Below are 24,496 nucleotides of genomic sequence, written 5' to 3'. Positions count from 1 at the left end.
GAGTTCTGTGAATTACTCAGCCCTCCATTAACCGGGTGGATATTCTTCTTTTTGAGGATATTTGATCTTATCTGCTGTGGCTTTTCCTGAAGAAGGCACTGCTGTGCCGAAACACGCATAGGATACCATCCGGGTTGCAGCCACTTAGTGACACAGACACCAGTTTTAAACCTATCCATCAGCCTGAATCTACGGCCTTTGACCAAATTATAAATCATCAAAAAGACGATATGACTCCAAATATGAAAAACTTATAGATATCTGTCCTCCCCATTATCTGTCTTTGATTTATATATTATGATTGTCTGGAATGAATAGTGTGCAACAAGAGTGAATGATGACATGGTTGTGGTGTGCCTATGGATTGTTTTACATTTGTTTTGTACATATATTTATTGTCTATTCTCCAATAAAAAAAACAATTTTGCATTTTGCAATAGACACAGCTTGTTTTTGTCCCTCCTTATGCCAGAGAATGATTATAGTTATATTGTATATTATGTTTGAGTTGCCCTAGGAATTTGTATTGTGTCTTCACTCTCCTCACACACACCTACAAGGCATTTCACAGGCAAAGCCCAGCATACCTCGTCAGCTGCATCCAATTCAACACTGGACCAGACACCTGCTATTAGCAATCCTCTCTGTATCCACCTAGCAATAGCTGGACACTGCATTTTCCTGCCTAGACTCCACAGCCTGGAACAACCTCCCCCTCCACATATGAGCCGCCAAGAACATCTAAGCATTTTTTTCCGATAGGCTGCTGATGAGGCTGAGTCACCCCTTTTTTAGGTGCTAGGATACTCTCCCTGGTGATATGTGCGCTGTACAAATCAGCATATCATATCATAAGATAACATGAAGGGAAGGACAAGGAGGAGGAAGAGGATGAGAAGGCCGGTAGGACAATGAGGACACCCTGGACAAGTAAGTGTAGGACCAGGAGGAGAGGCGGAGACAGGGGATGGAACGGAAGATGGTCAGGATGACTAACATCAGGACCAGAAGGAACATCCTTCATTCTTTTTGCTGCATTACAGCTTATACGAGTCCAAAGTAAACGGTTCCAAATCCGAGCTTCGCTGGGGTTCTTGTGTTCCCATGGGATGACACGTGATCTAAAGAACAAAAGAGTGGAATGCGAACAGGATACGTCAGATTTTCATTATATAAATGTTGTGCTTTCTAAAAGAGCCACCCATTCATGATACCTTTCTTGCTTAAAGACATTTGATGGACGGAATGCAGAACAATGTCATACATTCACCCCAGTACAGAGATCTGGGCCTAAATCCATCACTTTTTTGCTCACCATGCCATTCCAGTTTGGACCCAGCCATATGCAAATCAGTCTTGACCCTGCGCCCAATAGGAACAGTCCTGCCCGAACTGCCAGGCCAGGTCCTCCCTGGACTGGAAACAAGCATCCTAGGACCGGTTTCGGGCTTTCAGCCCTCGTCAGCCAGGATAGCTTGACTCCTGTGGCATGGAGAGCATGGGACCCACGTCTGGGCAAACCCGTCCTACTCGCGGTGACAAATGCAAAAAAGACAATTGGTGGTCAGAATGCAGAACAATGTCATACATTCACCCCAGTACAGAGATCTGGGCCTAAATCCATCATTTTTTTGCTCACCATGGCATTCCAGTTTGGACCCAGCCATATGCAAATCAGTCTTAACCCTGCGCCCAATGGCAACAGTCCAGCCCGAACTGCCAGGTCAGGTCCTTCCTGGACTGGAAACAAGCATCCCAGGACCGGTTTCGGACTTTCAGCCCTCATCAGCCAGGATGGCTTGAGTCCAGTGGCATGGAGAGCATGGGACCCACGTCTGGGCATACCCGTCCCACTCGGGGTGACAAATGCAGAAAGACAATTGATGGACAGAATGCAGAACAATGTCATACATTCACCCCAGTACAGAGATCTGGGCCTAAGTCCATCATTTTTTGGGTCACCATGCCATTCCAGTTTAGAGCCAGCCATATGCAAATCAGTCTTGACCATGCGCCCAATGGGAACAGTCCAGCCCAAACTGCCAGGCGAGGTCCTCACTGGACTGGAAACAAGCAACCTAGGGCCGGATTCGGGCTTTCAGCCCTCATCAGCAAGGATAGCTTGAGTCGAGTGGCATGGAGAGCACGGGACCCACGTCTGGGCATACCCGTCCCACTCGGGGTGACAAATGCAAAAAGACAATTGATAGAAGGAATGCAGAACAATGTCATACATTCACCTCAGTACAGAGATCTGGGCCTAAATCCATAATTGTTTTGCTCACCATGGCATTCCAGTTTGGACCCAGCCATATGCAAATCAGTCTTAACCCTGCGCCCAATGGCAACAGTCCAGCCCGAACTGCCAGGTCAGGTCCTTCCTGGACTGGAAACAAGCATCCCAGGACCGGTTTCGGACTTTCAGCCCTCATCAGCCAGGATGGCTTAAGTCCAGTGGCATGGAGAGCATGGGACCCACGTCTGGGCATACCCGTCCCACTCGGGGTGACAAATGCAGAAAGACAATTGATGGACAGAATGCAGAACAATGTCATACATTCACCCCAGTACAGAGATCTGGGCCTAAGTCCATCATTTTTTGGGTCACCATGCCATTCCAGTTTAGAGCCAGCCATATGCAAATCAGTCTTGACCCTGCGCCCAATGGGAACAGTCCAGCCCAAACTGCCAGGCGAGGTCCTCACTGGACTGGAAACAAGCAACCTAGGGCCGGATTCGGGCTTTCAGCCCTCATCAGCAAGGATAGCTTGAGTCGAGTGGCATGGAGAGCACGGGACCCACTTCTGGGCATACCCGTCCCACTCGGGGTGACAAATGCAAAAAGACAATTGATAGAAGGAATGCAGAACAATGTCATACATTCAACCCAGTACAGAGATCTGGGCCTAAATCCATAATTGTTTTGCTCACCATGCCATTCCAGTTTGGATCCAGCCATATGCAAATCAGTCTTGACCCTGCGCTCAATGGGAACAGTCCAGCCCGAACTGCCAGGCCAGGTCCTCCCTGGACTAGAAACAAGCATCCTAGGGCCGGTTTCAGCCTTTCAGCGCTCATCAGCCAGGATAGCTTGACTCCAGTGGCATGGAGAGCAAGGGACCCACGTCTGGGCATACCCGTCCCACTCGGGGGTGACAAATGCAAAAAGACAATTGATGGACGGAATGCAGAACAATGTCATACATTCATCCCAGTACAGAGATCTGGGCCTAAATCCATCTTTTTTTTGCTCACCATGCCATTCCAGTTTGGACCCAGTCATATGCAAATCAGTCTTGACCCTGCGCTCAATGGGAACAGTCCAGCCCGAACTGCCAGGCCAGGTCCTCCCTGGACTAGAAACAAGCATCCTAGGGCCGGTTTCGGCCTTTCAGCCCTCATCAGCCAGGATAGCTTGACTCCAGTGGCATGGAGAGCACGGGACCCACGTCTGGGCATACCTGTCCCACTCGGGGTGACAAATGCAACGAGACAATTGATGGACGGAATGCAGAATAAATGTCATACATTCACCCCAGTACAGAGATCTGGGCCTAAATCCCTAATTTTTTTGATCACCATGCCATTCCAGTTTGGACCCAGCCATATGCAAATCAGTCTTGATCCTGGGCCCAATAGGAACAGTCTAGCCCGAACTGCCAGGCCAGGTCCTCCCTGGACTGGAAACAAGCATCCTAGGGCCGGTTTCACTCGGGTGGCAAATGCAAAAAGACAATTGATGGACAGAATGCAGAACAATGTCATACATTCACCCCAGTACAGAGATCTGGGCCTAAATCCATATTTTTTTTGCTCACAATGCCATTACAGTTTGGACCCAGCTATATGCAAATCAGTCTTGACCCTGTGCCTAATGGGAACAGTCCAGCCGGAACTGTCAGGCCAGGTCCTCCCTCGACTGGAAACAAGAATCCTAGGACCGGTTTCTGGCTTTCAGCCCTCATCAGCCATGATAGCTTGACTCCAGTGGCAGGGAGAGCACGGGACCCACGTCTGGGCATTCCCATCCCACTCGGTGTGACAAATGCAAAAAGACAATTGATGGACGGAACGCAGAACAATGTCATACATTCACCCCAGTACAGAGATCTGGGCCTAAATCCATCCATTTTTTGCTCACCATGCCATTCCAGTTTGGACCCAGCCATATGCAAATCAGTCTTGACTCTGCACCCAATGGGAACAGTCCAACCTGAAGTGCCAGGACATGTCCTCCCTGGACTGGAAACAAGCATCCTAGGACCAGTTTCTGGCTTTCAGCCCTCATCAGCCATGATAGCTTGACTCCAGTGGCAGGGAGAGCAAGGGACCCACGTCTGGGCATTCACATCCCACTCGGTGTGACAAATGCAAAAAGACAATTGATGGACAGAATGCAGATCAATGTCATACATTCACCCCAGTACAGAGATCTGGGCCTAAATCCATAAATGTTTTGCTCACAATGCCATTCCAGTTTGGACCCAGCCATATGCAAATCAGTCTTGACTCTGCACCCAATGGGAACAGTCCAACCCGAACTGCCAGGACTTGTCCTCCCTGGACTGGAAACAAGCATCCTAGGACCAGTTTCGGACTTTCAGCCCTCATCAGCCAGGATAGCTTGACTCCAGTGGCATGGAGAGCACGGGACCCACGTCTGGGCATACCTGTCTCACACGGGGTGACAAATGCAAAAATGCAATTGATGGATGGAATGCAGAACAATGTCATACATTCACCCCAGTACAGAGATTTGGGCCTAAAGCTTAAGCTGCAGGTCGCTGATAAGAAACCCAACAAAGTTGAAACATGTTGCTTCTGCTTCCATTCAGATGGGATGTTGGCAGATGTGTTGCCTATACACGGTAATATTATTGGCATTCAAAACAATAAACAAAAGAGAGAACTAAAGTCTTTAGAAAGTAATGTTAAAAGGAAGCTGATAGAATTACTGGAGGGTTTAAAAGGGGTGGGAGATAACCCTAGCTAAAATTACAATGAACGGAAAGAAATAAGGAGAAAAGTGGGACAGACTAAAGGAATGAGAAAAAAAATGGAATACAGGTAAGATGGGAGAGGGAGTGTGCAGGAAAGATATGGAATGGACCATTGGCCGGAAAGAAAGAAAGAAAGGGAGGGAAGAAAAATCTTTGGGCGGTAGAGGAGAGATAGACGGGAACTAAGAAAGGAAGAAACATAGCAGGGAAGTGGGAGGGAATGCATACAATTACTTTCTACCATGATGACCGCCCGAATGTCGGATGACACCTGGGAGTAGTAGTTAGACGGGGATAGTGTCCAAATAGGGGCGATGGGTTCGAGGCGGGCTCCCGGTTGAAGGAGGGGCCTGGCTGGGCCGGCCAGTTAGATGGTGGCGAGAGGAAGGGGGCCGGTCAGGGCGGGGCCGGTGGGGTATGGGATGGTCGGGGGCAGGGCCAGTCTGAGGGAGAGGGAGTGTGAGAGGGGCGTCCCGGGGCGGGAGGGCCGATCGTCGGTGAGATGAGTGGGAGGGCCGGATCGAAGGGGAGGGCCGGCGGCATGGGGGCGGTGTGGTTGCATGGGGGTGGAGCCATGCCAACACGTCTCTCCTCCCACCGGTGAGGCCGCAAAAAACTTTCCTGAGTTCGGACCGAGGACCCGGAGCGGCCATCCAGTACCACCCCTAAGGACCCTCCCCGCCCCCGGGACCCGCCGCGAGCCCCCACCAGAGACCTCCTAAGGACGGAGCCGCACTCAGCCCGCACAGCCGCCCCCCGAGCCCGCGCAGACTGGGGGGAGGAGCGGGGGCCGGAGCAGGTAGGACAGAGAATGAAGGGGTGAGGTGGGGGGGGGGGAGCAGGGGCCGCTGACCCCTCAATGTGTCTGCGCCCAGCAAACATAGCGCCTCCTAGTACTAACGCCCCGTACAACCGGAGCGCCGAGTCCCCTTTATTTCCACCTACACTTCTACCAAAACAACGTTTCCTCTTAGAACAAACACCTTCTCCCCAATCGGAGCCCCCTTCAGCCCTGTAACCCTTCACGCAGTGACCCGCCCTCTTCCTATACCACAGCGCCCCCCCCCCCCCCGACCTGCAGTAAGCCCGCAGAACCCAGCCAAGACACTCCTATATAAACTATACACAGTAGACTACTGGTGTGCCTTGCCGGACAGGTATTGTCAAAGTTAATACATGGGGTGCAGGAAGCACCCTTTTTGCTGCAGACAGCAGCCCTGCCCGCCCCTGGCAGCAGTCTCTTGCAGACAGCGACTGTCCATAGATAGACCGTCCCACAGCACAGACACCACCACCAGGACCCCAAACAAACAGCAGCCTCCGCTCTCAGACAACAAATCCCTTCCAAAGATATCAGCACTCAGCAGCAGCCATGTACCAGCACGGGTAGTGTCCCAACTGACAGCTGCCGCACCGCAGACATGTCCCCGAACACCTTCGCAGACTGCAAATCACTCCAGTCTCACCAAAGATACCCTTGCACCCAGACGCATCCCTCCCCACTGAGGCATCATTCCTGCCACACCGGACCCCATCCCTCACTACAGGCCTCACCTCACACGTGTACCCTCGCCGACATCCCTGCTCACAGAGAGATGGCACCTGCTCACAGACAGAGCCCCTTCCACAGCCGGCAACCACCCTCTGACAGATAGCCCTCCACCCCACAGACCTGTCCAAGAGACTGACAACACCAACCTTAGTGAACCTTACCCATAGTTAGTGGTTATCTCAAAGACATAACATTCCTAGCAGCTTCCAGCTGCACCCCGTTTACCTGCGTTGTTGCTTCCACTTCTCACTTTACAGTTTGGGTCTGCCCTTCCATTACATTCAAATGTTAGTCCTCATCCCCCACAGACTCGTACTGTGTCACCCTACTCTAGGAGTTAGGCGTCATCTGCCGTGTGTTGGTTGCACACTCTTTTCTTCCAGTGTGTATGTTTTTTATTTTTATTTTTAAGTTTGATTTATTGAAGAAAATAAAGAGGGAGGAGAGGAGGATGGGAGAAAAAGGAAGAGTTACAATGAATAGATATATAAAATAAGCAATACATTAATGATTTTCATGTAAGGTAAGCATAACAAGCATGAGGAATTATGAACAATAGCTCGTAAGCATAAACAAAAGGTAAAATACAGTACATTGAAACTTAATAATTACAGCAATCGAATAATAAGAGTCATGGGGGTTTACGTACTTCAACTGTGTTGGGGGTCAAGAGAGGGATGTACAGGAGCAGCGGAAGAAAGGTATGTTACCAAAGGAAGCCAGATCAGGTCTCGTTTAATGGCCAGGGAAATGGGGGATACATAATTGGTATCCAGACGGTGATGAAAACAGACCGCGTTCCACCAAGATTGATAGGAAATATTCGCAGCTTGTTTCCAATTTGAAGTGATGGTGTGGAAAGCAACAGCTATGAAAAGGTCGAGTAAAAGATAGTGGCTGGGGGGAAGAGGAAGATCCGGTGAGAGGGAACCTAGAAAAACTTGTATAGGGGAAAAGGGAATTCGGGATTGGAAGATTTTTTTGTATTTGATTCCAAACTAGTTGCCAGAACTGAGAAGTGGGAGGGCAGTCAAACAGCATATGTTTGAGGTCTGCAGAGGGGCAAGGACATGACCAACAAGTAGATGGAGTATCTGGTGAGAAACGGGATAAAGCCAGTGGAGTGAATAAAGTTCTGTTGTAAATGAAATATAAAGTTTGGGTAGTATTAGCAGCTCTAGAGGTTTTATGAAGTTTAGTCCATATTTTATCCCAAAAAAGTACAGGCCAATTCTGAGAAAAATCTGATTCCCAGGCATTTTCGATGCGAGATTTAAGTCTATCGTTAGTAAAACGGAAAGAATTATACAAAGCACAGTGTGTATGTTTTGAATGGCCTCCTGGCAGGTTTAATTTCACATGTGGGTAACTATTTGATGCGCCAAAACAGTTCTCCAAGTGGCTTCCTCTGAGAGCTTGTCTCGGGCTCAAATTATAGAAGATGCAAACATGTAAACACATCCCTATGGATGGTGTAGACCTTCAGAAGTAAACGGATGTTGGACTTGCTTCGACTTGCTGTATTTGTACTGTCTCCACAGTGTATCTATTTTATGTAGGGTCCATAATGCAAACCTTATCCTTAGTGGTCACTGTGCTGAAGTCAGTGCTGCAGTCCAAACGTACAGAACTGACCGCCGTGCCCCATGCCAGGCCTGCAGACCTCGAGAACAAGCCCTTCCCCACAACCCATTTCCCAGATCTGGACACAGGGCTTCAAAGGAAGGCCCACGCAGAGACTAAATTATCTTGTTGGAAAAGGAAATCATAGAATTGGTTGACTGTGGCAGTCATTCCACTATTTTTTTCTTGTTGTAGAAGTTGAATGCTTAAAATATTGGAAGCAAAATGATTTCCCTAAAATAATGAGTCTGTAGCTGGATGGGGAGCCAATCGTGATCTTACTGGCTCATAAGTTTCAGTTTTGGGAGCACAACAGAAGTAGTTCATGGAGTTTGGAAAAGCATTATTCTAGTCAGGTGGAATGGAATGAGGGTCTAAGAGAGTCGTTAAGGAAATCATCCGGTTTATATTACTTATAGGGTTCCAAAGTTGGAAGACCTATTTTAAACACAATGCTGTTATTGATAGCTTTCTGCATTTCTGGGCCCAAAAAACTTCCAAAGAGGCTTAAACTGTTGCACTGAATCCACCACTGTTCTCCCTTTCACCTATTTGAACCCCCTCCATGTGCACCACAAATACACCTGCGAATCACTGACCCCTGTAGATGAATATTTAGGTCTTGCTCTAAAGTGTTCCTTGAAATTGGTTTTGGAGAACTGTAATTCAGTTGTTCTAGTAAAGGGATTGTATTTTAGTCCAGGCCGGTACCAGATTACGACCGTCCAATATTTACAAGCGGTTCGGGCTAAGTTAGAATTCCTACACTTGGAGGTTATTTTCAACCAGGAAGTTACACATAAAGTAAAACAATTGAGGGTTAATTTTATGTCGCCAGGAGTATGCTTTCCACTCTCTTAGTTCGAGCGAGTGATAGACCTGGTTTGGGTGGCCGGTGACCTATCACAATAGGGTTGAATATCAACTCTTGCATTGACTGTGCAAACTGCCTTTGTCTGTGGATGGACAAGAAGTAGTCTGCAAAACTTCAGAGTGCAGACCCAAGGCGTATGAGCAGCAGCATATCTCATGTAGAGACCATGTCTGTGACTCCTGGCGAAAAGTGTCATGGCTACCTATGGGTGTCAGAATGAAAGTTTCTTTTTAGCTCCACTTGAATTACATTTCTAATTGCTACAGCTCATTTTCTACCTACTCTGAGTCTGCTTCCAGAATTGTCCGAAATATAGCATTGAGAACCCTTAATCCTATATATATATATATATATATATATATATATATATATATATATATATATATATATATATATATATGTGTATATATACGTTCTTCTAAAACGTAAATAACTGTATGCATTTAAAACCTCATACTTTTAATTCATTTCGGTTTTTTAGTTAGTTTAATTTGTTGTACTATCGTGTGTGAGGTTTCTTTCTAAGGTGCTCCGATGATCTTTTACATCTGGTTTGTGCCACATACAATTCGCAAACAATTTCAATGCATATATCTGATTTTCCGATGCTGGGCAATTCAAGCCTGGTGTTTAGAGACCAAATCATTTGCTTAATTTTCATGGAGTCAAAACTCTTCTGACCTTAATTCAAAATCTTTCTCTAAGAGCGGTACCAAGGCAGTGGTGCCATCTCCAGAGCTGACTCTTAGAGCACCATGTCTGAATTTATAGATACTTAAGTCCCATCTGTTTTCATTCAGCAGTTGCCCCTTGAATTCCATGCTGGCAGTTGGCTGCAGTACAACACCGAGAGTAGCAAGTAGATGGTCGAGCAGAGCTACATTGTCTACATTTTAGAACTTGTTTTTGTATTACACAGGCCTTTGGTGCATAGATATGAATGTATGTGCTGTACAGTAATGCTTGGATTAATATCACTGTACTTTTCCACTTTTAGGGATTCGATCCTCCAAATTCACTTACATCCTGAGGACATGTTTACAAGAGGCATGTGGAAATAAATGTGATTCAATATGATAGGCCATCTAGCAAAATCTTTCTTCTTACCGAGCTCATTCTGGGCCAACAGCATGGCAGCTTTGGCAGCCAACAATGATGTACAATTACTTTTATCAAGGTAGGTTGAGGGCTCAATCGCTTCGCTTCTTAAAGGGCTCTCATATTGAACGATTTTGCAGCAAGTCCCAAAGTACATTGGGATATCCTCCACTAAACCAATATGGGACACTTCTTGGGGGTCCCTTTAAGAGGGAGAAACATCACAAACATACCCTACCCCCACCCCCACGGAAAACCAAACCCCTAGTTTAATTTTCTTTATTGTGAAACATCCATGGGCCCGCGCTGAAGTATATGCATACAGCTGCACAGGAAGCCCGAAGGTGTTCGTCAGAATTTGTTAACAGGACAAAAAAGAGCATTACAGTTCAGAAGTCATTCAGACTAATGGTTGCAGTGGGCCACTTTATTCGAGGGGCATTCCCCCCCCGTACTTGAGGCGTGGTTTAGTAAGGCAGAGATGTGGGTTGCTGGGCGTATTCTTCCCTCCAAGAGCAGACCAGTCACTTGACCTTTTATTCAGATAATACCAGCCTTCCTGGCTGACATGGAAAATTACCCCCCTCACCTTTGTATAAGAGACCATGCAATCAATGTGCCTTTCAATTGGATTCTGTGTAATGGTAGTCTGTGTATTTCAATATTCCAAGTCATTGATTATGATAATGTTGGAGCTGTTTCTGTACCGCCCATTCCTCAAAATAAAGCACAGGTGTCGCACTGTGATGACATCATTTAGTGTTTACCTCTGGTGGTTTCAGGGCCTCTGTCAGAAGTGTCATCAGCAGCGCGTCCGGTATTTCTGACTGGATTGTGCCGGGTGTGGAGTAACAGGTTTATTCGCGAACAGTAAAACATCTGGTGAAGACATTTTACAGCGGGGGCGGAAAGGAGTGTCTCGGGAGCTTTATAATCAGACACTCAGAGGTTTAATTCCTGGATGGAGCGGGGGCGGGAGGTGTCACTTTCTTGTTAAAAATGACAGAATGACGTTGACATAGGACAGCAGTTGGACAGGTGCGGGTGACGTCTCTTCCGTGCAAGTATAGATTAGCAGGACGAGGGCAGCAGGTCCTGTCCTGGGCCTGGAATCTGCTGTAAAGGCCAGGCCTACGGGTGATAGTTGCTCTGCTTTCTCATATAGTGCGCTTCAGACACTGCTGTGGCCTCGAGCACTGTGGGTATCGCTGGTTGTGTTGGGGGAGGAGGTCGCATTGGAGTAGTTTGACGTCCATGGTCCACGCGTTTGATTGATTGCAGCTGTGCAGGCTGCTGTGAGCTAGCTGTGCTTCAAGTGCAGGTGACCGTGATCTGGCGCACGCCGCGAGCTAGTGCACGTGACGTGCAGGTGGCTGGTTGCAGGAGCGCTTCAGAAGGCGACTGTGTCCTGGAGCTTCTCACGCGTGGGTCTCTGTCAGCAGGAGCGCTTCGTGTGCAGGTGATTGGGCTGGTGCAGGTGGCTGATAGCAGGAGCACTTTACGTGCGCGTGAGCTGGTTTGTTTCACCTGCAGCCGGCTATTGGCAGGAGAGCTTGAGCTGGTGTGAGCTGGAGCACTTTATGTGCAGGTGGCTGGTTGCAGGACGCCTCACGTGCAGGCGGCTTGAAGCTGGTGCATTTTATGCAGCGGACTGGTGGCACTTGTTATTGTGCATTTGTGACTGCGCATTTGTGACTGCGCAGTGACTAGTAGAAACAAGACGCAGCAGAAGTTCCCTCTGGAACTGTGCGAGTGTTTTCTGCGCTTGCATGCTCCCGCGCGGCGCAGGTGAGCAGTGGGAGCTGTACGGTGTGCTCACCGGTGGTAACCTACGCAGTTGCGTATTCTAGGACTGTGCAACGATTACTAGGCCTTCGTAGTGTGGGAACCGGAAGCAGTTCCTCAAGCTGTGTCTGTGCACATTGCATGGATTACTGGTAGTTGCCTCAATTTGTACTCTGAAAGCGGCACGTCGTGCCCGTGACTGATAGTTGCAGTTTTGGACCGTGCAGGTGACTGCCATCTGTACTCGTTCCCGGCTTGTAAAGGTGAGTGGGGCAGTTGCACCTCTGTGCTTCGAAGGAAGGTGGTGGCAGGTGTCCTTCCTAGGCCTGTGTGCGGACATGCGCAGTTGTGGCTGCCGGCCTGTGCTGCAGACTGGCAGCAGTTGCTTTCTCGGCCTGTGAATGGTGGCTGTGCAGTCTGGGCCTCTGCACGTGGCAGCAGTGCTTCGTTCTTGGCCTCATTGGGTGTTTAGTGGCAGTTGTCAAGTAACGATTATTATGGTTTTCATTGGCGACTTAATGTAACTACCAAGCCTCCATTCTCTTCAAAAATAAAAACAGAGTACAGTTCCTTTGTTTTTTTTATTTGACCAGTTTCTGCGGCGACTGCAGGTGCTACTTTTTTTCCGTGGCGTGTGTACTGTTGGCTGTGTCTAATCACAAACCAAACTATGTATGATTTAGGTTCGTGGACATTCGTCATTACTTTCAAACAAAGAGAACTAATTGCTTCTCGCAACCCTTTTCATTTGTTTGTAACCGTGCATAATAATGAAGTCACGATTATATTGTATCTTTACCTAAACCTTGGAGGGGAAGTTGTTTCCCCGCCTGTAGTAGTTTGCAGCAACTCAAAGGTACAAACAAAACATAACCTCAGGTGACCACATCTAACGCCACACAAGGCAAAAAGTGAAACTTTCTGATGGGCGGGTCTTGAGCGAACGATAGGAGGTGAGCCAGTTGCCCGATAACGCGCATTTAAAGATTTTTTTTTTTAGGTGGAGGAAATTAAATTATCGTGACCGTTTGGGTATAAAAGTTTTTGTTTTAATACATTGTAGACTCGACGTATTTGGTGGCTGAAAATAGGCCGTTATTTTAGATGCTTGCTTCTGTCGGGGTACTCTCTCCTGTCAAGCATGCCAGATTTGAAAATGTGACCAGATCTGCGTGGTCCCCCTATAAAGTGTTCTTATTTGTTATAATTTTTCTAAACATTTTGTATGACCATATTACAGTTAAAGACGTTTTCTAGTACAGGTTAGCAGTAGCTGACGTTTTGCATATAAGATTGCAAATATGGTGTGCAGTTCCTCGGGAAGGAAATCTACAGTTAAAGGTTTCAGGGAAAGGAATATGCTTCAATAGGAGCACAGGCCCTCACACACCCAAATGGGTGTCATGCTTCGTCATTGGGCTAGCTCCTCGTCGGGCTGGGCTGCTATGCCCACGGGCCAGTGGTGCAATGCCCGATGGGCACCCACCCACAATGGGGCTCTTTGCGAGAGATGTTTTGGTTCTCAAGCAAAACAAAACCTTGTGGGTGGGTGCTCGTTGAGCATTGCAGCGCCGGCCTGACGAGGAGCTAGCCCAATGATGAAGCATGACACCCATTTGGGTGTGTGAGGGCCCGTGCTCCTATTGAAGCATATTCCTTTCCCTGGAACTTTTGACTCTAGGTTTCCTTCACCAGGAACTGCACACCATATTTACAATTTGATTGAAGTAAGGAGCACGTGTGCTGGACTGTTATCACCGCTTGGTATCCTTCTTTATAGACTTTGTAAACAAGAACATGTTTTAAAATGACACTTGGAATTAGTAGTGTTCAGAAGGATTTTGCTGGTGGTTATTTTGTTTCACATTTGTTTGTGCTTTTGTGAGGGCAGAGACCCAAAGTGCGTTATCCATCTTTTTTTTTTTTTTTTTTTTTTGATGTCTTGTGTCAGTGGTGAAACTTTGATTTCTGGTTACATGTTTTTTCGAGCTAGGAGGTTAAGGTGTGAGGTTTTATTTGCTTCTGGAGTGCATCTGTCCTCCCAGAATTATGAGTGTTTGTGCCAAGTATTCAGGAGTGGTGAGCAGTGTATGGCTTTATAGGTAACGCATGCTGTTTTCGGGATACTTCAGTTTTCAATTGGCAGCCAGCCAGCCTGGTAACCACAGGTTGGGAGTGATGTGAAGATATTTCTAGGTATTTGTGATAAAACTTCATGTTATGGTTAGGGCTTCTTTCAATGGCACTCGGTTAGTTTTGGTGAGCCTATTCCTTAGTCCACCGTTGATAGGAATAGAAAACGTTTTGGTGGCGTCTTCTGCTGGCATTTGATGTGTTTGAGTGTGCATAATTGTTCACTGGCTTTTTTCGGTCTGGCCCAGAGGCAGCATTAGCTGACATCTGCCTTGTGTTTTCAAAATAATGAATGAACAAAAAGGTATATGTATAAGCAGCCATATAGGGACGTTAGGTTATCCCTCTTCATCTGTTGGTCTGTTAAGTTGTCATACACATTTCACATGGAACCCACCATTTCTGCATTTCTGGTGTAAAGGGTTAGCTCACTTCAACTATTAGCTCTCTTGCTCTACTGGTGACAGCATTTTGCCCCAATCACGTTTGCTTATGAATAAAAAGTAGTGCTCTTAGTACCAGGGTTGGTTGCGCCTATCTCTTTTTTTCCTTTTCTTTTTTTATTTATTTTTAATTTAATCTTTTAATTTCTTTTATACTTGCTTGCAAAAAAATAAATCGATGCATGTTTCAAGAGGCTAGACCCACAGGCTTTGGTAATGCTTGCCTTTTTAACCTATATATGTATGGTGTGTGAGATTATGTGCCAGCCCTAGCTTTTGACCTCACAACGTTTATCTTTGTGGTACTTTTTAGTTCTCGTCTTTTCTAGTGAAACTGCGGTTACCAGAATACACAGCGACACCAGTTAAAAAGCATGGAATGGGCAAACATTTCATAACTGACATGGGTGGATACGTTGTGATCCCTGTCTTGACTTTGAATGACATCCTAATGTGTTGAGCAGGTCAAGGGGTTTCTTCGGTTTGCAATTTGCAGTATGATGTGTTTTTTTTGGTCCTCCAGACAGGTGTAGCTCACCTAAAATGCTCAAGAATCCTTACACTGAAAACGCCGGACACTTTGCAGGGGGCAGTAACCAGAAACTAGAGAAATACTACAGAAGATGTAAACGTCCAGTATTTTGTCCAAAGCACTGAGGTTCTACATCTACTCAAGTTTTGCAACTGAGTCACATGCAGAAAGTGGTTTGCTCAAGGTCCTACAATTTGGTTACTTGGAAAAAACTGTACTACAATTGAAGTGTTCTGATTTACATAGGCATTTACGTCTGTAAACCTACTTTTAATACACATAAATGGAGCCATATGTGTGTAAGAATTCACTAAAGGGAAGATTGTGGAAGCAAATGGTTTCACTACCACTTGTCACAACTGTGTACAATTATTTCGTAGAAAACGCCACATCACGTTTTGGCTTGTGTTGCATCTTTGTGAACATCCTCAAACTCTTGAGGTGGTTTACTTTCAAACACTCCTCTCTGACCCTTTCCTACATTGGATGTGGTCGGATATTTACTTCAGTAATGGGCTGAAGTAGCTCCTTTTCCATGGTGGAAAGAAAAGCAAACTGTGATTGGTGCAACTTTCCAGGTCGACTACAGGGAATGTTGGTGAATCCTCAAAAGCTGTACATTTGCAACATTGCGGAAGAGAGTGTCTATGTGTGTAATGTGTCATTTTTGGGTCTCGGCTAGAAGCGCGCGAAGCGTGTTCTCGCCCGAGAACCATAGTCGTCCGCTCAGCTGCCAAGGAGTGGAGACAAGAGCTGGCCACGCGCGCAGCATTGTCTGTCAGAGGCTGATTCCGACGCGCGCCTTGGGATTGGGTCGCGCGCGTGAGCTTGTAACGTAGACCGCTCACGGGCGCGACCCAATCCCAAGGCGCGCGTCGGAATGTCGGGCAGGCACGGAGCTCACAGGCACAGGGCAGGGTTCACGGGGAGGACAGAGGGATTCCGGCAGACTCTGAAATTCAAAGACTGCTTCGTAAGCAAGTAGTAAATTACAACTTTTATAATCTAGAAATTTACAAATGGAATGTTTCATTTTTGATCTTACTAACCCAACTCAGGTTGACCTAGATGCTCAAAGCGAACATAAAAGTCATACAAAAACGGATATGATCCTTACATATTGGAAATCACCTGATAGATCTTATTACCTCAAAAACCTTCACGAAAGTAAGAAGCATAAGAAAAAAGTGAGAATGCCTACTGCTAAGTTGGATAATAGCGCAATTGTTATTCACAGCGCTACAAACAGCAAAACTACAAACGCTTTATAAAACAAGAAGCTAGCAGTAGTCCAGCATACTAGACACAGTTATTATTCACACAGCTCTGATAATGCACCTCAGGCAGGGGCTCACAGCTGTTATTAGTCACACAGCTCTGATGATGCACCTCAGGCACGGGGCTGACACAGTGTGATCCAGCCCCACGGGACACGCGACCCCGAGACGCCCCATCACCTCTGTTGCCACATCGCCCCGCAGCATGTCCGGGTAGTCGCGAGGTATCCCCAACAACAGCGTCCATGACGACCGGAATCCCGCCCCTCTCTCCTTTGCAGGGTCCAATCAGGTGTAACGAAGGACCGGAAGGGCTACCCCGCGACCCCGGAAGTCCCGCCTCCCTACGGACGGCCGGATACAGAAAAGGCGGAAGGGAAGAGACAGAGGGGGTCGAAGGATCGTGGCAGGAGCTTTCGGCTAGAGCGGTGACGGACGGAGAAGACTGGAACGGAGACAGCGAGGAGTGGTCCGAAGAGTGGTGGAGTCCCACGGAGGCGGCTGAAGAGCGGCCGTAACTCGGAGGAGAGTTACGGCGGAGCGTGTGAGTACCAGTTCCCTTCTTGAGCACATTAGGTGCACTGTGTACATATTAGAAAACCCCTCCCCGTGTATATTTGTTCCCGCTATCCTAGGCACGTCACCTGTAAGCACTAGGCATCTTGTATATACGCACTTAACACTGTATAAAGAGCACCCCTCTCCCCACCACCCTGTGCACCTCTTCTTTGCTTCCCCTTCTTCGACTCTTACCCGTACCTTCCTCTGCCCGTACCTAACCCCATCACTCCCCTTTCAGTTCCTCACACTACCGGGTAACGGTGACGGGATCGGATCTCTAGTCCAAGTGCGACTAACGGCTCCCTTTCTCTCTTATTGCCCTCCGAGGTGTTCTCCGACCATACCGAGGCAGCTACACCCAAGACCCGGACACCCGTTGGACCTTCGTCGGAACAGGACGAACAAAGAAGAAGACGCACTCCTTTCCCTGGGTGTTGGACCTGAACTCTCCTTCTGTCCCCGTAACCCGCTGTATAAAGACTCAATAAAACACTATCGCCCACTATATCCGGCCTCCTCGCCTGATTTACCAGTCCGCCGACCGCCCACGTTCACATCTGGTGTCAGAAGTGGGATTACCTGGAGGAATGGAGGCCGTGATGAAGAGGATGGCGGAATCCCAGGAACAGCTGGGAAAGTTAATGGAGCAGTTCCTAAAAACAGCAGAGGATGACCGTGGACAACTCCATGATGTGTTAAAGGGACAGGGAACCTCCCATGAACAGGCCATGGGGAAACTGACCGATGTCCTGGGTCATCCGAGACCGATGTCCTCCCTCCCTTCAGTGGTACTTCAGAAATATGTGCCGGGGGAAGACCCTGACTTTTTCTTTACTAACTTTGAACGGCTAGCCCAGGCGGCTGCCTGGCCTGTGGACCGGTGGGCTCATTATCTAGGACCCCTGCTAACGGGTGACTTACAGGCTGCCTACCAGCAAGCGAACATTCAGGGCGACACTCCATATGCAGACGTAAAAAGATGCATCCTTGAAAGGCTGGGCATTGATGAGGAAACCTACCGAGTACGGCTACGTCAAGTAAAGGAAGGACCCCAGGAGACCCCCAGGGCCCTCTCCTACCGGATCAAAGACCTAGCCAACCGCTGGCTGAAACCCGAAGCCTCTACTAAAGAGAATATCCTGGAAAAAATCTACTTGGAGCAATTCCTGTCATCCCTACTCCCAGGCACGCAGCGATGGGTGCGCCAACATGCCCACCTGACCCTGGACACAGCAATAGAAATAGCAAGCGCCTATAGCAGGGCCCAGGAGGTCCAGAGAGGAAAAGAGGATCACCCCCACAAACCTCACCCTCCTGCCGGCCTACGTCCTCCTCGTCCCCCTGTTCCAAGAAGACCTGACCCTCCTCTTTTGTTCCCCACCCCGGTGATACCACGTCCTGTTAACCCTGGACCACAAAGCTATAGCTGTGGCGGATTCGGTCACATCGCCAGAATATGTCCGCACAAAGACGAGCCGATGGAAGTGGGTCTGGCATGTAACTATGTGTGTTCCGTACCCGGGACCCCACCTCCTCCATTTCGATGTCCTGTGAATTTTGATGGACAAACCCTCATGGCCCTAACTGACACCGGGTGTCGACAGAGCGTCCTCAGACCTCAGGACTTATCGCACCCGGTGAAGCCCTCGTCCGACCTTGTCGCCATTCAGTGTGTTCATGGGGATACAAAGAGGTATCCCACCACCCAGGTAAAGGTCCAACATGCCAAGGATCCCGGAACCGCTCTCACTGTGGGACTGATCCCCACCCTTCCGGAGCAGGCGATACTGGGGAGCGATTACCCCGGATTACCAGGACTGTTACGAGACACCACTGAATCCCTGACCCACTGGTGGGAGGAAGCACCCTTCCCAAAAGGATTGTCCTCCCCCATACAGGCACGTAAACCACCCAAATCCAAAGCACAGAAGAAAAAGGAGAAAAGAGAATACACAGGCGCATATCCGGTGATCCCGGATGAACACCCCTGGCAAACGGACCGAGACTTCAGGGCAGCACAACAGGAAGACCCTCTACTACAGGAAGCCTGGGGAAGGGCCATGGACCAAGAGGATCCCCTTACCGTAGGTCCATACTTCTTCAAGAAAAACGGGTTATTGTATCGCAAGGGTGGGAACCAACAGAAGCCCCAACTCCTGATCCCCGGTCCCTTTCAGGAGAAAGTACTCTTCCTAGCCCATAGTCACCTTCTGGGAGGCCATTTTGGAGAAGAAAAGACCAGCCAAACAGTCTTGGACAAGTTCTATTGGCCTGGGATCTACCAACACATCAAGAAGTTTTGTAAAGAGTGTCCTGTATGCCAAAAACACAGTAGATACCGACCCCCTAGGGCCCCGCTGCAACCCCTTCCCGTCATTGACGTCCCATTCAGCAGAGTGGGGATGGACATAATAGGACCCCTGTTACCTTCCCGCAGTGGGTGTCGCTACGCCCTTGTGATTGTTGACTATGCCACCCGCTTCCCTGAAGCCCTCCCTTTACGACAGCCCACCACCCAGAACATTGCGAAGGCCCTCATTTCAGTATTCACTCGGGTGGGATTTCCCAGAGAAATATTAACTGATCAGGGCACTCCTTTTGTCTCCGCGCTGATGAAACAGGTATGCTCCCAGCTGGGAATCAAACAAATCCGGACCTCGGCGTACCACCCCCAGACCGACGGGCTAGTCGAGAGGTACAATGCCACCCTGAAACAGACCCTTAAGAAACTGCTGGGTTTGGAAGCCAAACGGTTGGAGGATATGCTACCCCTTGCCCTGTTTGCCATCCGTTGCGCCACCCAGAGTAGCACCGGGTACTCGCCCTACGAATTGTTATACGGGCGACCCCCTCGTACCCTGCTAGACATGGCCCAAGAAGCCTGGGAAGCAGAACCAGACCGTACTCGGCCCCTTCCCGAATACATGGAGAACCTGAAAACCCACCTAGCAAGCATAAGAGACGTAGTACGCCAGAACCTCGAGAATGCCCAAAACAAGCAAAAGGGACAGTATGATAAAGGCACCAAACCCAGAACCTTCCTGGCAGGCGATCTTGTGTTACTGATGTTACCCTCCTCCGATCAAAAACTCCTGGGACAGTGGCAGGGTCCTTATGCCATCCTGCGTCAGGTGACCCCGGTCACTTACGAGCTAGACATGGATCCCACCCGTGGTGTAACCCAGATATATCATGTCAATCATCTAAAAAAATGGGAAGGCCCTCGTCCGGTTTTATCTGGATCACTTAACTCGGGTCCCCTCACCTTCACCCCCTGTATTGATCACGATATCACGCCACAACAGCGACAGGAACTCGAGACAGTCCTTTTCCCATTGCGACGGGTTTTTTCCTCTTCCCCGGGACACACCACTATCACTGAGCACACAATACAAACAGTTCCTGGGAAGGTAATACGACAAAGGCCCTACAGAGTCCTCGAGGCCCGCAGGGAGATAATACGGAACGAGACAGAACAGATGCTAAAGATGGGTATCATCGAACCATCGGTAAGTGAGTGGAACTCCCCGATAGTCCTTGTGCCCAAACCGGACGGGTCTGTCCGGTTTTGTATTGACTTCCGGGAGGTCAACAAAATATCCTCCTTCGACACATATCCGTTACCCCGCGTAGACGAAATGGTCGAACGCATAGGGAAGGCCCAATATATCTCCACGCTAGACCTCTGTAAGGTGTATTGGCAAATCCCCCTCAGAGAAGAAGACAGAAAAAAGACGGCCTTCTCCACCCCTGATGGGTTGTATCAATTTCTAGTCCTCCCTTTCGGTCTTCATGGCGCCCCAGCCACATTCCAGCGGGCCATGAATAAAATACTACGACCTCACTCACTATATGCAGGCGCGTATCTTGACGATATCGTTATTTATAGTGACAACTGGACACAGCACCTAGAACACCTTCACCAGGTCATCACCTCCCTGGGGACTTATGGGTTTACCATAAATCCCGCCAAAACCACCCTAGCAGCCCAGACTGTGAAATATCTAGGCTACCTCCTGGGTGAAGGGTTGATAAGACCACAGGAAAGCAAAATCGAAGCCATCCAGTCCCTCCCTTTCCCTCAGACCAAAAGAGACCTTCGTGCTTTCCTGGGACTCCTGGGGTACTACCGACGCTTCGTACCGAACTTCTCCCAAAGAGCAGCCCCCCTCACGGACCTCTTAAAGAAATCCGTGAAAGCGGACACCCTCCTTAGGTCCCCCACGGCCGAGCTGTTGCAGGCGTTTTCCAGTCTGAAGACCGCTCTGACCTCCCATCCTGTGCTAGTAAGCCCTAATTATTCCCAGCCCTTCATACTGCAGACAGACGCCTCGGAACAGGGACTCGGGGCAGTCCTATCACAAATAACCCCCCAGGGAGACGAGAAACCTATTCTCTTCCTCAGCAGGAAATTGTTCCCACGTGAAAAAAGCTATGCCGTGGTGGAAAAGGAAGCCCTGGCCATCAAGTGGGCGGTGGAAAGCCTCCGTTATTATTTAGAGGGGAGACAATTCACCATCTACACCGATCATGCTCCCTTAGAGTGGATGGCTCGGAATAAAGGTCACAACGATCGAGTCCTCCGCTGGTTCTTGTCCCTCCAACCCTACCACTTCACAACCGTACACAGGAAAGGCTTAGAACAAGGTAACGCCGACTATCTGTCTCGATACCCTGTTTCCACACCGGGTACAAGAAAGACAGCTAGGGGAAGGGAATGTGATCCAGCCCCACGGGACACGCGACCCCGAGACGCCCCATCACCTCTGTTGCCACATCGCCCCGCAGCATGTCCGGGTAGTCGCGAGGTATCCCCAACAACAGCGTCCATGACGACCGGAATCCCGCCCCTCTCTCCTTTGCAGGGTCCAATCAGGTGTAACGAAGGACCGGAAGGGCTACCCCGCGACCCCGGAAGTCCCGCCTCCCTACGGACGGCCGGATACAGAAAAGGCGGAAGGGAAGAGACAGAGGGGGTCGAAGGATCGTGGCAGGAGCTTTCGGCTAGAGCGGTGACGGACGGAGAAGACGGGAACGGAGACAGCGAGGAGTGGTCCGAAGAGTGGTGGAGTCCCACGGAGGCGGCTGAAGAGCGGCCGTAACTCGGAGGAGAGTTACGGCGGAGCGTGTGAGTACCAGTTCCCTTCTTGAGCACATTAGGTGCACTGTGTACATATTAGAAAACCCCTCCCTGTGTATATTTGTTCCCGCTATCCTAGGCACGTCACCTGTAAGCACTAGGCATCTTGTATATACGCACTTAACACTGTATAAAGAGCACCCCTCTCCCCACCACCCTGTGCACCTCTTCTTTGCTTCCCCTTCTTCGACTCTTACCCGTACCTTCCTCTGCCCGTACCTAACCCCATCACTCCCCTTTCAGTTCCTCACACTACCGGGTAACGGTGACGGGATCGGATCTCTAGTCCAAGTGTGACTAACGGCTCCCTTTCTCTCTTATTGCCCTCCGAGGTGTTCTCCGACCATACCGAGGCAGCTACACCCAAGACCCGGACACCCGTTGGACCTTCGTCGGAACAGGACGAACAAAGAAGAAGACGCACTCCTTTCCCTGGGTGTTGGACCTGAACTCTCCTTCTGTCCCCGTAACCCGCTGTATAAAGACTCAATAAAACACTATCGCCCACTATATCCGGCCTCCTCGCCTGATTTACCAGTCCGCCGACCGCCCACGTTCACACACAGTTATTATTCACACAGCTCTGATGATGCACCTCAGGCACGGGGCTGACGCAGTTATTATTTAGATAAGAAGTGAGACTAGGTAAAACCTAGAATCATCCCTTAGCGGGCACACAGTTCATTGTCTTCCATATGAGAAAGACTTCCACTCTTGTTAATTTCTCAATGTTAGTCTTTATTTCATGGCGTTTTAAGTATCAAACGTTCAAACAAGTTTGTGTTGACCTCTTAAGTGCTTCTCAAACATAGTATTATCTTCAGGCAATGTCATAATGGTATTACCAATGCATTTCGGGCATTACAAATCATGCCCTTCATCAGGGAGACGACACTGTAAAGAATGTGATAAATAAACATTACTATCTAGTGCACAAACGTACATAACAAAAATAATAATCTCATATTCGCATTGTCAGTTAGCTGGAAAAACGTAAACAACATGAGAAACATAGCGTTGACACGAGAAATATGAAACAGTATGTGGGAAGACTGATGTTTTAACGGGGTGTTCACAAGGTAAGTAGAGTAAAAAGAATATGATGTCACTTACATGCCTTTCGTAATAGGGTGATACCAATCTAGAGAAAAAGAGATGCGGAAAAGGCTCAGTTATCGTATGCCCGATAAGTATTAAGACGAGCTGTCAGTAAGATATAGCAATCTATCGTCGGGAGTCGACTGACCTGAAATTGAGGAGTGAGGCTAGCTCAAGTCCGTTAATCGTCTTCAATGGTGGCGGTATGAAAGTATTTCGGTCCCGCTAAAATGTTTTGCAAAAGTTCCGATCATGTGAGTGATCGGAACTTTTGCAAAACATTTTAGCGGGACCGAAATACTTTCATACCGCCACCATTGAAGACGATTAACGGACTTGAGCTAGCCTCACTCCTCAATTTCAGGTCAGTCGACTCCCGACGATAGATTGCTATATCTTACTGACAGCTCGTCTTAATACTTATCGGGCATACGATAACTGAGCCTTTTCCGCATCTCTTTTTCTCTAGATTGGTATCACCCTATTACGAAAGGCATGTAAGTGACATCATATTCTTTTTACTCTACTTACCTTGTGAACACCCCGTTAAAACATCAGTCTTCCCACATACTGTTTCATATTTCTCGTGTCAACGCTATGTTTCTCATGTTGTTTACGTTTTTCCAGCTAGCTGACAATGCGAATATGAGATTATTATTTTTGTTATGTACGTTTGTGCACTAGATAGTAATGTTTATTTATCACATTCTTTACAGTGTCGTCTCCCTGATGAAGGGCATGATTTGTAATGCCCGAAATGCATTGGTAATACCATTATGACATTGCCTGAAGATAATACTATGTTTGAGAAGCACTTAAGAGGTCAACACAAACTTGTTTGAACGTTTGATACTTAAAACGCCATGAAATAAAGACTAACATTGAGAAATTAACAAGAGTGGAAGTCTTTCTCATATGGAAGACAATGAACTGTGTGCCCGCTAAGGGATGATTCTAGGTTTTACCTAGTCTCACTTCTTATCTCAATTGTTAAGACGTCGCTGGACCCTCGACGCCTCCTTTCGGTGCACCATAAAATCAAATTAATGTGATTACCTCACATAACCCATTTGCTGTGCATCTATCCAATTCTTATCGCAGTTATTATTTACACAGCTCTGATGATGCACCTCAGGCACGGGCTGACACAGGTATTATTCACACAGCTCTGATGATGCACCTCAGGCAGGGGCTCACAGCTGTTATTATTCACACAGCTCTGATGATGCACCTCAGGCACGGGTCTGACGCAGTTATTATTCACACAGCTCTGATGATGCACCTCAGGCATGGGCTGACGCAGTTATTATTCACACAGCTCTGATGATGCACCTCAGGCAGGTGCTCACAGCTGTTATTATTCACACAACTCTGATGATG

The 24,496-nt window shown here is 48.3% G+C and overlaps 1 protein-coding gene across 2 annotated transcripts in view; it reads left to right on the top strand.

Annotated features, from left to right (window-relative positions):
* The first annotated feature begins 5,602 nt into the window (after positions 1 to 5,602).
* TEAD3 (TEA domain transcription factor 3) overlaps positions 5,603 to 24,496 on the top strand; it is a 375,738-nt gene continuing 356,844 nt past the window's right edge. For both annotated transcript variants that reach the window (XM_078644325.1, XM_078644324.1), the window contains exon 1: positions 5,603 to 5,799. The gene's annotated coding sequence lies outside the window, so the exon portion shown is untranslated. The remainder of the gene's footprint in view (positions 5,800 to 24,496) is intronic.

The sequence above is a fragment of the Lissotriton helveticus genome, chromosome 5_1 (genome assembly GCF_964261635.1).
Source record: "Lissotriton helveticus chromosome 5_1, aLisHel1.1, whole genome shotgun sequence".
Classification (NCBI taxonomy): Eukaryota; Metazoa; Chordata; class Amphibia; order Caudata; family Salamandridae; genus Lissotriton; species Lissotriton helveticus.
This window is presented reverse-complemented; position numbering and strand designations above follow the sequence as displayed.